Source organism: Schistocerca americana, chromosome 6 (assembly GCF_021461395.2).
Source record: "Schistocerca americana isolate TAMUIC-IGC-003095 chromosome 6, iqSchAmer2.1, whole genome shotgun sequence".
NCBI classification, from domain to species: Eukaryota; Metazoa; Arthropoda; class Insecta; order Orthoptera; family Acrididae; genus Schistocerca; species Schistocerca americana.
This window is the reverse complement of record NC_060124.1, coordinates 558,720,029-558,730,066: the sequence shown is the minus strand read 5'-3', so window position 1 is coordinate 558,730,066 and position 10,038 is coordinate 558,720,029. Positions and strand designations below refer to the sequence as shown.

At 46.3% G+C, this 10,038-nt stretch overlaps 1 non-coding gene across 1 annotated transcript; it reads left to right on the top strand.

Moving 5' to 3' along the window:
* Positions 1–6,844: 6,844 nt before the first annotated feature.
* Trnaf-gaa lies at positions 6,845–6,917 on the top strand. The gene has a single exon. It is a non-coding gene; the product is annotated as a tRNA-Phe (tRNA).
* Positions 6,918–10,038: the final 3,121 nt, after the last annotated feature.

Here is a 10,038-nt window from a genome sequence, read left to right as displayed (position 1 = left end):
AGATCACTTAGCTAATGAGGAGGTATTGAATAGAATTGGGGAGAAGAGGAGTTTGTGGCACAACTTGACAAGAAGAAGGGACCGGTTGGTAGGACATGTTCTGAGGCATGAAGGGATCACAAATTTAGCGTTGGAGGGCGGCGTGGAGGGTAAAAGGCGTAGAGGGAGACCAAGAGATGAATACACTAAGCAGATTCAGAAGGATGTAGGTTGCAGTGGATACTGGGAGATGAAGAAGCTTGCACACGATAGAGCAGTATGGAGAGCTGCATCAAACCAGTCTCAGGACTGAAGACAACATAAACAACAACAACACATTTACACATAATTACGTGAGTCTGTCCATGTAATGCTTCACATCGTGTCAAGTTAAGTAACATGAGACATGCATGTCATATAAGATCAGATTAGATTTGATTCAGTTTTCGTTCCATAGACCCAAAAATGAGATTATTGTCTTGGGTGTGGAACAAGTCAGAAAGTATAACATAAAACACTTGAATTTCATACTCGCTTCCCTGATCATTTGTAGGAAGATAATCAAAATATGTGAATTCACATCAGTAATCCCTCCCCCCAGGGTCTCACCACTCTTTGGCGGGTTCGTGCTTGGATACCACGGAGCCCCAGCCTTTGCAGCATCTTTTTCCTTCCATGATAAGGGTCTATTCTCTTGCTGATCTTTTTCCTCTCCCTTGGGAAACATGTTTGGTTTGTTTTTGGAAATATTTTCTGCATTTGTGTTAGTCAATATTAGAAACTGTCCACTGTTCCTTTTTTTTCTTTCTTCGTTCACCTTCTTCTAGCCTTCCTCTGCTTCGGCGTTTGAGGTTCCTCTTTTTCTTCTTCCTCCCTGTGAACTCCTGAAGGCTGGCCCATGCGTCTGACGCCTAACAGGTGACTAGGTAACGTGTAATTCCCAGCCCTGGGTCGACAGGTTACGCTTGAACCACGTGGTAAAGGCCTGGCCCATGGAGGGGTGATTGCCTGCGCTACTACTTTCCCAAATTTCCGATGTTTCCCTCTGTAAGGTATTCAGGAGGTGTGACCTGAGGTGAAACAACCCCCTAAGGCGGGGTGGGGAGTCCCCAGCACGAACGAGCACGCCTCGGAGGCACTGGCTATCATGGGGGATTTCTCGTAAAGAGCCTATCATCTTCAAAGTCATTAGCTACGAAACGTGAATGGAATGAGGCTCCTGATTCAAAGACCCTCCCAGGTGCACCACAGTTCCTCGCAGTTTCACGTACTGAAGATGGTCAGTCTTTCACTATGGTAAATCGTATTATTACTCAGAAAGGTGTTGATGCAGTTGCTGGACCTGTGAAATCCTGCTCTCGTTCACACAATGGTATTTTGTTTTTGGAAACTACTTCTGATTCTCAAGCACAACAACCGCTTGCAGCTTCACTCCTCTATGGCTATCCTGTTCGTGTCGAAGCCAATCGAATGCTGAAGTCTTCCCATTCTGTTATTTACACAAGGCTGCTCGATCGTCTGACCGAGGCAGAAATCCAAACGTACCTTCCTGATCGGGATGTCATTGGAGTCCATCAGGTGATCAAAAAAGTAGGTGCCTCCTTAGCTCCCACACGCACTCTCTTTCTCGCTTTTGATAGAGTGGTTCCTCTGTCAAAGATCAAAGCAGGCTATGAAGATACCACTGCCAGACCTCATATTGCAAACCTGATGTGCTGCTACCAGTGCCATCGTTACAACCACACTCGATAGTCCCGTGAAACGCAGCCAAATGTGTAACCTGGGGTAGGGATGCTCATGAGGGCCGGATAGGGAGTTTGAGCGGTTCTAGGCGCTAGAGTCTGGAACTGCGAGACCACTATGGTCGCAGGTTCGAATTCTGCCTCGGGCATGGATGTGTGTGATGTCCTTAGGTTAGTTAGGTTTAAGTAGTTCCAAGTTCTAGGGGACTGATGACCTCAGAAGTGAAGTCCCATAGTGCTCAGAGCCATTTGAACCATTTTTGCTCATGAGGGCCATTGTCCGCCTCCTTCTCTCCACTGCATAAAATGCAATGGCGACCATGTCGCCTCCTCCGGCGATTTCCTCGTGTATCTGAATGAACGGACTGTACAGGAGATTTGGGTGAAGGAAAAATTACCTTGCCCAGTCACTCGCAAGTTGTTGGCTAGTCGTAAACCCTGTGTTCTCCCATCTGACAACTACAATACCATTTTTGCTACATCTCGCTCCACGAAGGACATGGCCATGCAGACATGCAACCTCAAATTTAGCAAGACAGTTGTGAAATTGCCCGGCATCAAGGTAACGTCTCCGTCTCCTCATCCAGCTGTGCAACAAGCCACCAAACTTTCGCCTCAAGGGGTGAAGTCACTAGCTACACAACTGGCAGGCTGCAAAGGACAGAAGTGATACTCCCATGAAGACTTCTGACATCCCTCCAGCCAACCATCTGAGTCTTCCTCTGCCAACCAGAAAGGCTCCAAGAAGTCAAACAAATGCAAATGGTCTTTTCCTGCATCGACTCGAAGATCCTTTTCGATAGTGTCACCATGTGATACTCTCACTGGGCCGACCTCGACGTCAGTGGCGCGCACCATCTTCGGTTTTTTTGCCGTGAACTCTGCAGGCTGACAGCTGGAGAGTGCCAACGCTTCAGTAGACCTCAAGGAGCAGGATCCTCCCACATTTGTGCCTTGTAGCAGCAAGTCTCTGAAGGCTCACACTTGGCAGCCTCCGAGGTGATATCCCTTAATTTCTTCCCCTCCTCTGCTTTTGCTATCATTACTCTCCTCCAATGGAACGTTCACAGCCTTCAATCCAACAAAGGGTATCTATGGATGCTCTTCAAATTGCAGCATCCATTTGTTCTCTGCCTTCAGGAAACAAAGTTGCGTCCTCACGACCATTTTGAGCTCTCGCATTTCTTCACAGTCCATTTTGACCTTCCCTTCTTAATCAACTTAACCTCTTCTGCATTAACACAGGGCACCCATTCCCATTTGGAGCTATCCTTCTGCTCTGCCCAGATTGTCCATCGTCTCGAGCGGTCCTTCTCTCTGACATACTCGAGCGACCAATTGCTGACTTCTACCCTACCTATATAAAAATCCAATTGCAGGATTTCTAGCACCGACTGAAGGCTTTACTCCACTATTGTGACCTTCGTCACACAAAACTTTTCCATCTGTAATGGCCAGGTAGAGTACCTTACAGATATTATCCTTATCGCCACAGAACATTTCATTCCTCGTACTTCCTCTGTACCACGCCTTATACTGGTGCCTTCGTGCCATGAGGCGTGCCACGATGCAATTCGTCCATTCAGACGTGCTCTCTGCGTTTTTAACTGTCATCCCATGATGGAAAACTGCGCTCATTATATGTCGTCGTCACCTTCTTCAGGATACAAAAAAGGTAGTTGGATTTCATGTCATTCACTGGTTGTTTCGAAAGTTCCAAGCCCTCTTCCCTCGTGTGCGCCAACCTCTGACAGCTCTCTGGGACCTAGATCCATTCCCCAATTGCTGGCCTGTTGGTAGCACACGAAGTTATCATGGGCCCCATTGCTATGTCCAAGACCTTGGGTCGCAACCTTGCAGAGACTTGGAGCTCCTCCACTATCACCCTGCCTTCCTCCATCGGAAACGAGTGGAGGAAGCTCGGGCGATACCCTTCTCTTCTCAAAATCGTCGCTGCTACAATGCCGCCTTTACTATGAGGGAGTTAGAACATGCTCTCTCTTCAAGCCGATCCTCCTTCGCAGCGCCAGACGCTGTTCACATTCAGATGTCACAGCGCCTTTCTCTTGAGGGCAAGCACTTTCTGCTTAATACGTACAACTGTATCTGGACAGAGGGCATATTTCCCAGATGCTGGCATGAAACCATTCTCATACCTATACCTAAGTCAGGTAAGGACGAACACCTTCCCTCTAGCTACCGCCCCATTTCTCTCACCAGCTGTGTTTGCAAGGTGATGGAACGTACGATTCATGCCTGGCTGGTATCGTGGCTCGAGCCTCACAATTTGCTAACCACTGCACTGTGCAGCTTTCAAGCTCGTCGTTCTGCAGTTGACCATATCATCACTTTGTCCAACCATGCCATGAATGGTTCTCTGCAGAAATCCCAGACTGTGACCATGTTTTCGATTTGGAGAAAGCCTACGTCTCCTGCTGGAGGAAAGGTATCCTCTGTACACTTTACACATGGGGCTTCCGTGACCACCTGCACCATTTCCTTCAGGAATATTTAAAGGACCGAGTTTCCAAGGTATCTGTGGGTTCTACATTGTCTGACACCTGTGCCCCAGGGTTCTGTCCTGAGCGTCGTCCTCTCTGCTATCAGCATTAGCCCTATAATGGCCTGTCTCCCACTGGGCATTTCCAGCTCCCTTTTCGTTGACGATTCTGCCATATATTGCATCTCTCCATAGATTTGTCTCATTGAGAGACGTCTTCGGTATTGTCTCGATCGTTTTCACTCAAGGAGAATCTACAACGGCTTTCGTTTTTCCACTGACAAAATCATTAGTATGATTTTCTGGCGGCGCAATTGGTTTCTTCCACCATCTTTATATCTTGAACCTGTTGCTCTTCTGTTTGTTGAAACTACGAAATTCCTGGGGCTCATGCTCGATAGGAAACTTTATTGGTCCTCTGAACTGTGATGTCAGATGTGCCTTCGTCATTGGCACCAATGTTTTTTCGGCATAGGCTTCTGGAACACTGCTCAGTATTTACAGCAGAGCTCTTTGCCCTGTATCAGGCCATGCAGTGCATTTGGCGACACAGGCTTTTCAGTTGTGTCTCTCAGTACCCTTCAAAAGCTTTGTGCGCTGTACATCATCCATCCCTTAGTGCAAAGGGTCTAGGAAAGCTGTCACTTGCTCATCTCGATGGAGCCACTGTGATGTTTATGTACGGCCCTGGTCATGTCGGTCTGACAGTAAACGAGGCTGCTGACCCTGCTGTCAAGGCTGCAGTCCTCGTACCTCGGCCTTTTACTTCTTACATTCCCTCTGATGACCTCTGTCAACAGATAGCGTCACTTTGGAATGACACTGGTCCTCCCTTCGTCGGACAGGCTCCAGGTTATTGAGCCTCTCCCAGCGGCCTGGATGACCTCTTCTCACCCCTCTCGACGCGAGGAGATTATTTTAGCTAAGTTGCGTATTGGGCACAGTTTTTTAGCCATCACCATTCGTTAAGTGGTGCTCCCCCACCACTTCGTGCACATTGCGCTCGACTTTTGACTGTCCGCCATTTCCTGATGGAATGCCCTTTTTTTAACCGCTTACGTTCCAGTTTGTGTTTGCAGTCTGGGTTACCCGCTTTTTAGCGAACGACACTTGGGCTGTCGACCGCGTTTTACTTTTTATCCGTCATAGCAATGTGGCAATTTTTAGTTCTGGACTTCCATTTCTCTATGACGTATTTGGTAGACCTTTCTCCACGTTCGGGTTTTGCTGTCATCTCTTCCGTTGATTGGGATAACGTGTAGTCGGTTTTCACTCCTCTCTTTGCCTTCGTATTCTACAGTTTTGACACTGCGTCCTAAAACAAAACAAACAAAACAGACAAACATAACAGTAAACTGGAACTTCTAATGTTTACAGAATTAATACACTGGCAGAATGAAACATGGTTACGCTCTTGTAATAAATTTATCATACACAAAAAAAAATCTAATCTTGACTGTTGTGACCAAGTGCTGTCAAAAGAGAAATCCAACAGACATTTTTACTTAAGCTGGCCTAACAGTCTCTTTTAACAAATTCGCCTGTAGAGGAGGAGGAGTTCCCTATCAAAGTCTTACAAACTGTGCTTTACCTGAAATCATGTTTTTAATGGTTGCTGGTAATTCATTAAAAATGCACGTTCCTGAATATTGGACCCCTTTTTGGACCAAGACAAGTGATTTTAGGTCTTTATGTAAATTCTTATTCCTAATACTCACACTATGTATTGAGCTATTGGTTGGTAACTGGCATATTAATTGCAACAAATTTCAAAATGGCGCTAAGCACTATGGGACTTAACATCGGAGGTCATCAGTCCCCTGGACTTAGAACTACTTAAACCTAGCTAACCTTACATCTGAACACCTGCCCGCGATACACGCCCAGGGCCGCCTGACCCAGGCGACCCACAGCTCTGCTTGCATACCTGTGTTCGTCACGCTAGAGAAGACGACGTGGTTACGAGGCCCACGAGAAAGACAGGCCGCGGCGCGCCGTCACGAACTCGCTCGCTCGTTCAGCTCAGCGGACAAAAAGCGTTTCTGAACCTATTAACTCGGGGCTGGGCGTCTACGTACTTACGAGAACTGCATCTTCTACTGGAATCTGCTATTATGAAGTCTTACTGATTAAGAGTACTGCAACAAAATTTAAGATCAATACTCAATATAGCAGCTTTTATATAGCATTCGGTCTCTTCTGCTTAACAGTCCTCATTTCATACAGTCCTCATTTCATACAAGAAGTGGTGCCTTATGCAACTAATAAAGATTTTGGCATTATTTTTTATTTTATTATACGTATACGCGCGGTACAGCCGTAACGAATTATAAGTAGGCCTATGGAGTTCCGATCACTGTTGGACTAATAACAGAAAGACTCCATAATACCGGATTCCAGAAGAAGATGCAATTCTCGTTTGTACGTACACACATAGTTACCAGTTCATAGGTGTGGAAACGTAGTTTGTCTGCTGAGTTGAGCGAGCGTAGGCATACTTCCGTGAAGGACGCGCCGCGACCTGCCTTTCTCGTAGGCCTCGGAGTGGTTACTGCTTACGTCATCAAGTGCAGTTGCGAGGCGGCCCCAGCGTCAGAACTGATAATGGTTGAAATTCTTGTCGGCCGAAATAGCTCAGTTAGGAGAGCGTTAGACTGAAGATCTAAAGGTCCCTGGTTCGATCCCGGGTTTCGGCACGTGTTTTTTTATGCGATTCAAAACGGCTACTGACAGTACCCCTCTCGCACTCCACAAAAACCGAGTGCAACGTACGTACAACAATGAGACCCGAAACAATACAAAGCATGTAAGACGCACTTCCCTATAAAAGATCTGGATGTGCCCTATCTCCCTCTTTCTCGCCATTCCTCCAAAAAAGATTTACTAACCCGTCACAATATAATACATTCCACTGACATCCATTAAATGTGTTTGTTTGCCAAAATGTAACATCTTAGCAGCTCATGTTTCACGTATATGCTTCACTGCCTTACATAATGTAATCCTGTGCGAGGCAGGATTCGAACCTCCGACCATAGCAGCAGTGCGGTTCCAGAATGAAGCACCTAGAACCACTCGGCCACAACGGCCGGCGACAGATTTCATTAAGGAATAAATATACTGAGAAAGAGTGGTTAGAATACCCAGTTCCATCAACAAGTTTCTCGAATTTACACCACAAATGAGTCTTATTGCACGCTTTGGCACTCTAAGAACTTTTGCTTGGTTTGTTGAGTTACTGCAGAATATAATCCCATACGATGTAGTAGAATCAAAGTAAGCAATGTATGCAAGTTTTTTTCTGTTGCTTCCATATCTATGGTGTCTGAAATCTTTTGCACTGCAAATACTCGTACAGACTTGTTTAGGCGCTTCAGAAATTCTGTGGTGCGCCCTTCCCAACTGAATATATTATGGAGCTGTAATCCCAGAAATTCAACTCTGTCAACCTCTTCGATCTGCATGTCTTCATATGTTACACACACTGGAATGAAATCTTTGTCGGCCGGAGTGGCCGAATGGCTCTAGGCGCTACAATCACAGGTTCGAATCCTGCCTCGGGCACAGGCATGTGGGTTGGGTTGTCTGGGGGAAGAGACCAAAGAGCGAGGTCATCGGTCTCATCGGATTAGGGAAGGACGGCGAAGGTAGTCGGCCGTGCCCTTTCAAAGGAACCATCCCGGCATTTGCCTGGAGCAATTTAGGGAAATCACGGAAAACCTAAATCCGGATGGCCGGATGCGGGATTGAACCGTCAGCCTCCCGAATGCGAGTCCAGTGGCACAGGCATGAATGTGTGTGATATCCTTAGGTTAGTTAGGTTTAAGTAGTTCTAAGTTCTAGGGGACTGATGACCTCAGAAGTTAAGTCCCGTAGTGCTCAGAGCCATTTTTTTTTAAATCTGTGGCGTGTTCTGAACTGCATGTAGTGGGTCTTTTCACAGTTAAATGACAGTGAATTAGCTTCAAACCATTTATCAATGTCAGTGAAAATTTGATTAACAGCAATTTCTAAATCTGTACTTGACTTGCTATCTATTGCAATGTTTGTGTCATCTGCAACAAAACAAACTTAGCATTTGGCAATGTAATATGCAGCAGGTCTTTGATGTATGTAAGACAAAGCAACAGTCCCAAGATGGAGCTTTGAGGCCACATACCGCCACGTCATTCAACATAGCATTTGTCATGAGGTGCAGTATGACATAACGTATCATTACAGTTCAGGATGCATTCAACCCCACTCTAGGATACTTCCTACTAGAGATGAACCCCACTCTCGGATACCTCCTATTGCAGATGCATTCGATTCTTTGGAACCACATAAATTTGTCTATTTGTTCTTAGACTCCTCACCATACATGTAACAGTAAGTGGTTGTAAGACAGCTTACAATGCTGGGGAAGTAGGATCAATTCATAAAAAAGCACAGATATATCAAGATGTTACGATTTACACTAAATGTCCTTGAAGCAGCCAGATAAATTGAAAAGTTAGTTCCCCCTTGGCTCAAATGGCTCTGAGCACTATGGGACTTAACTGCTGAGGTCATCAATCCCCTAGAACTGAGAACTACTTAACCTAACTAACCTAAGGACATCACACACATCCATGCCCGAGGCAGGATTCGAACCTGTGACCGTAGCGGTCGCGCGGTTCCAGACTGGAGCGCCTAGAACCGCTCGGCCACCCCGGCCAGCCAGTTCCCCCTTTTACATGCATAACTTTCCCCAGGAATACACCATTTTTGTGCTATGATATAATCATTTGTACCCCCAGGACGTTCACAACTTTTTTGTGAGTTCATGCTTGGCTACCACAGGGCCCGAGTCCTTGCAGCATTTTTTCCCTTCCATGCTGCATGTCTATGCTCCTCCTTTCCTTTTTCCGCATCCCTGGGGAAAATGTCTGGGATATTTTTGGAAATGTGTTCTGAATTTTCAGTAGCCTGATATCAGAAAAGTCCCCCCACCCTTTTTTCCATCTTCCTTCATTCTCCACCTCCTACCCTTCCTCCGCTTCGGTGTTTGAGGTTCCTCTTTTTGTTCTTCCCCCCCATGCCCTCCTGAAAGCTGCCCATATGTCTGATGCACAACAGGTGACTGGGTGACACGTAATTCCCAGCCCCAGTTCGACAGGTTGGGTTTGCAGGTACCCCTTGGTACAGGCCAAGCCTAAGGAGGGGTGACTGCCTGAAGTGTTACATTCACAGTGTTGTGCCCCACCCCCCTCCCCCCTCCACGAGGGGAGACCCAGTTGGAGAAGCGCGCCATCAGAAACACTGGCAGTCATTGGAGATTTTTTCGTAATGAGCCAATCACCAACCCAAACCACTTCTAAATCATTTGCTAGAGTTAGTCCCTTTCATCCAGACAGGTGTTGAGGTAGTTGCAGCCCCTATGAAATCCTGATCTCGTTTGCGTAATGGCACTTTGCTTTTGGAGACCAATTGATATATTAAAATCCAACGAATGCTTGCAACTTTGCTCCTCCACGTCTATCCTGTTTTTGTTTATGTGACTGAAGGCTGAATCCCCGTGGTGTTATTTACACTAGGCTGTTATTTACACTAGGCTGCTCAATGGTCTCCCTGAGGGAGAACTTCCAACTTACGTCTCTGATCGGGTGCCACTGCAGTCCACTGGGTAGTGAAAAATGTTGATGCAACTTTAGTGCCTACATGCACTCTTTTCCTCAAGTTTGATAGAGTAGTGCTTCCATCAAAGATCAAAGCCAGTCTGACCGTACGTTCCAAATCCAATGCACTGCTAACAGTGTCAATATTACAACCATGGCTCGCTCCAAGAAGGACATGGCA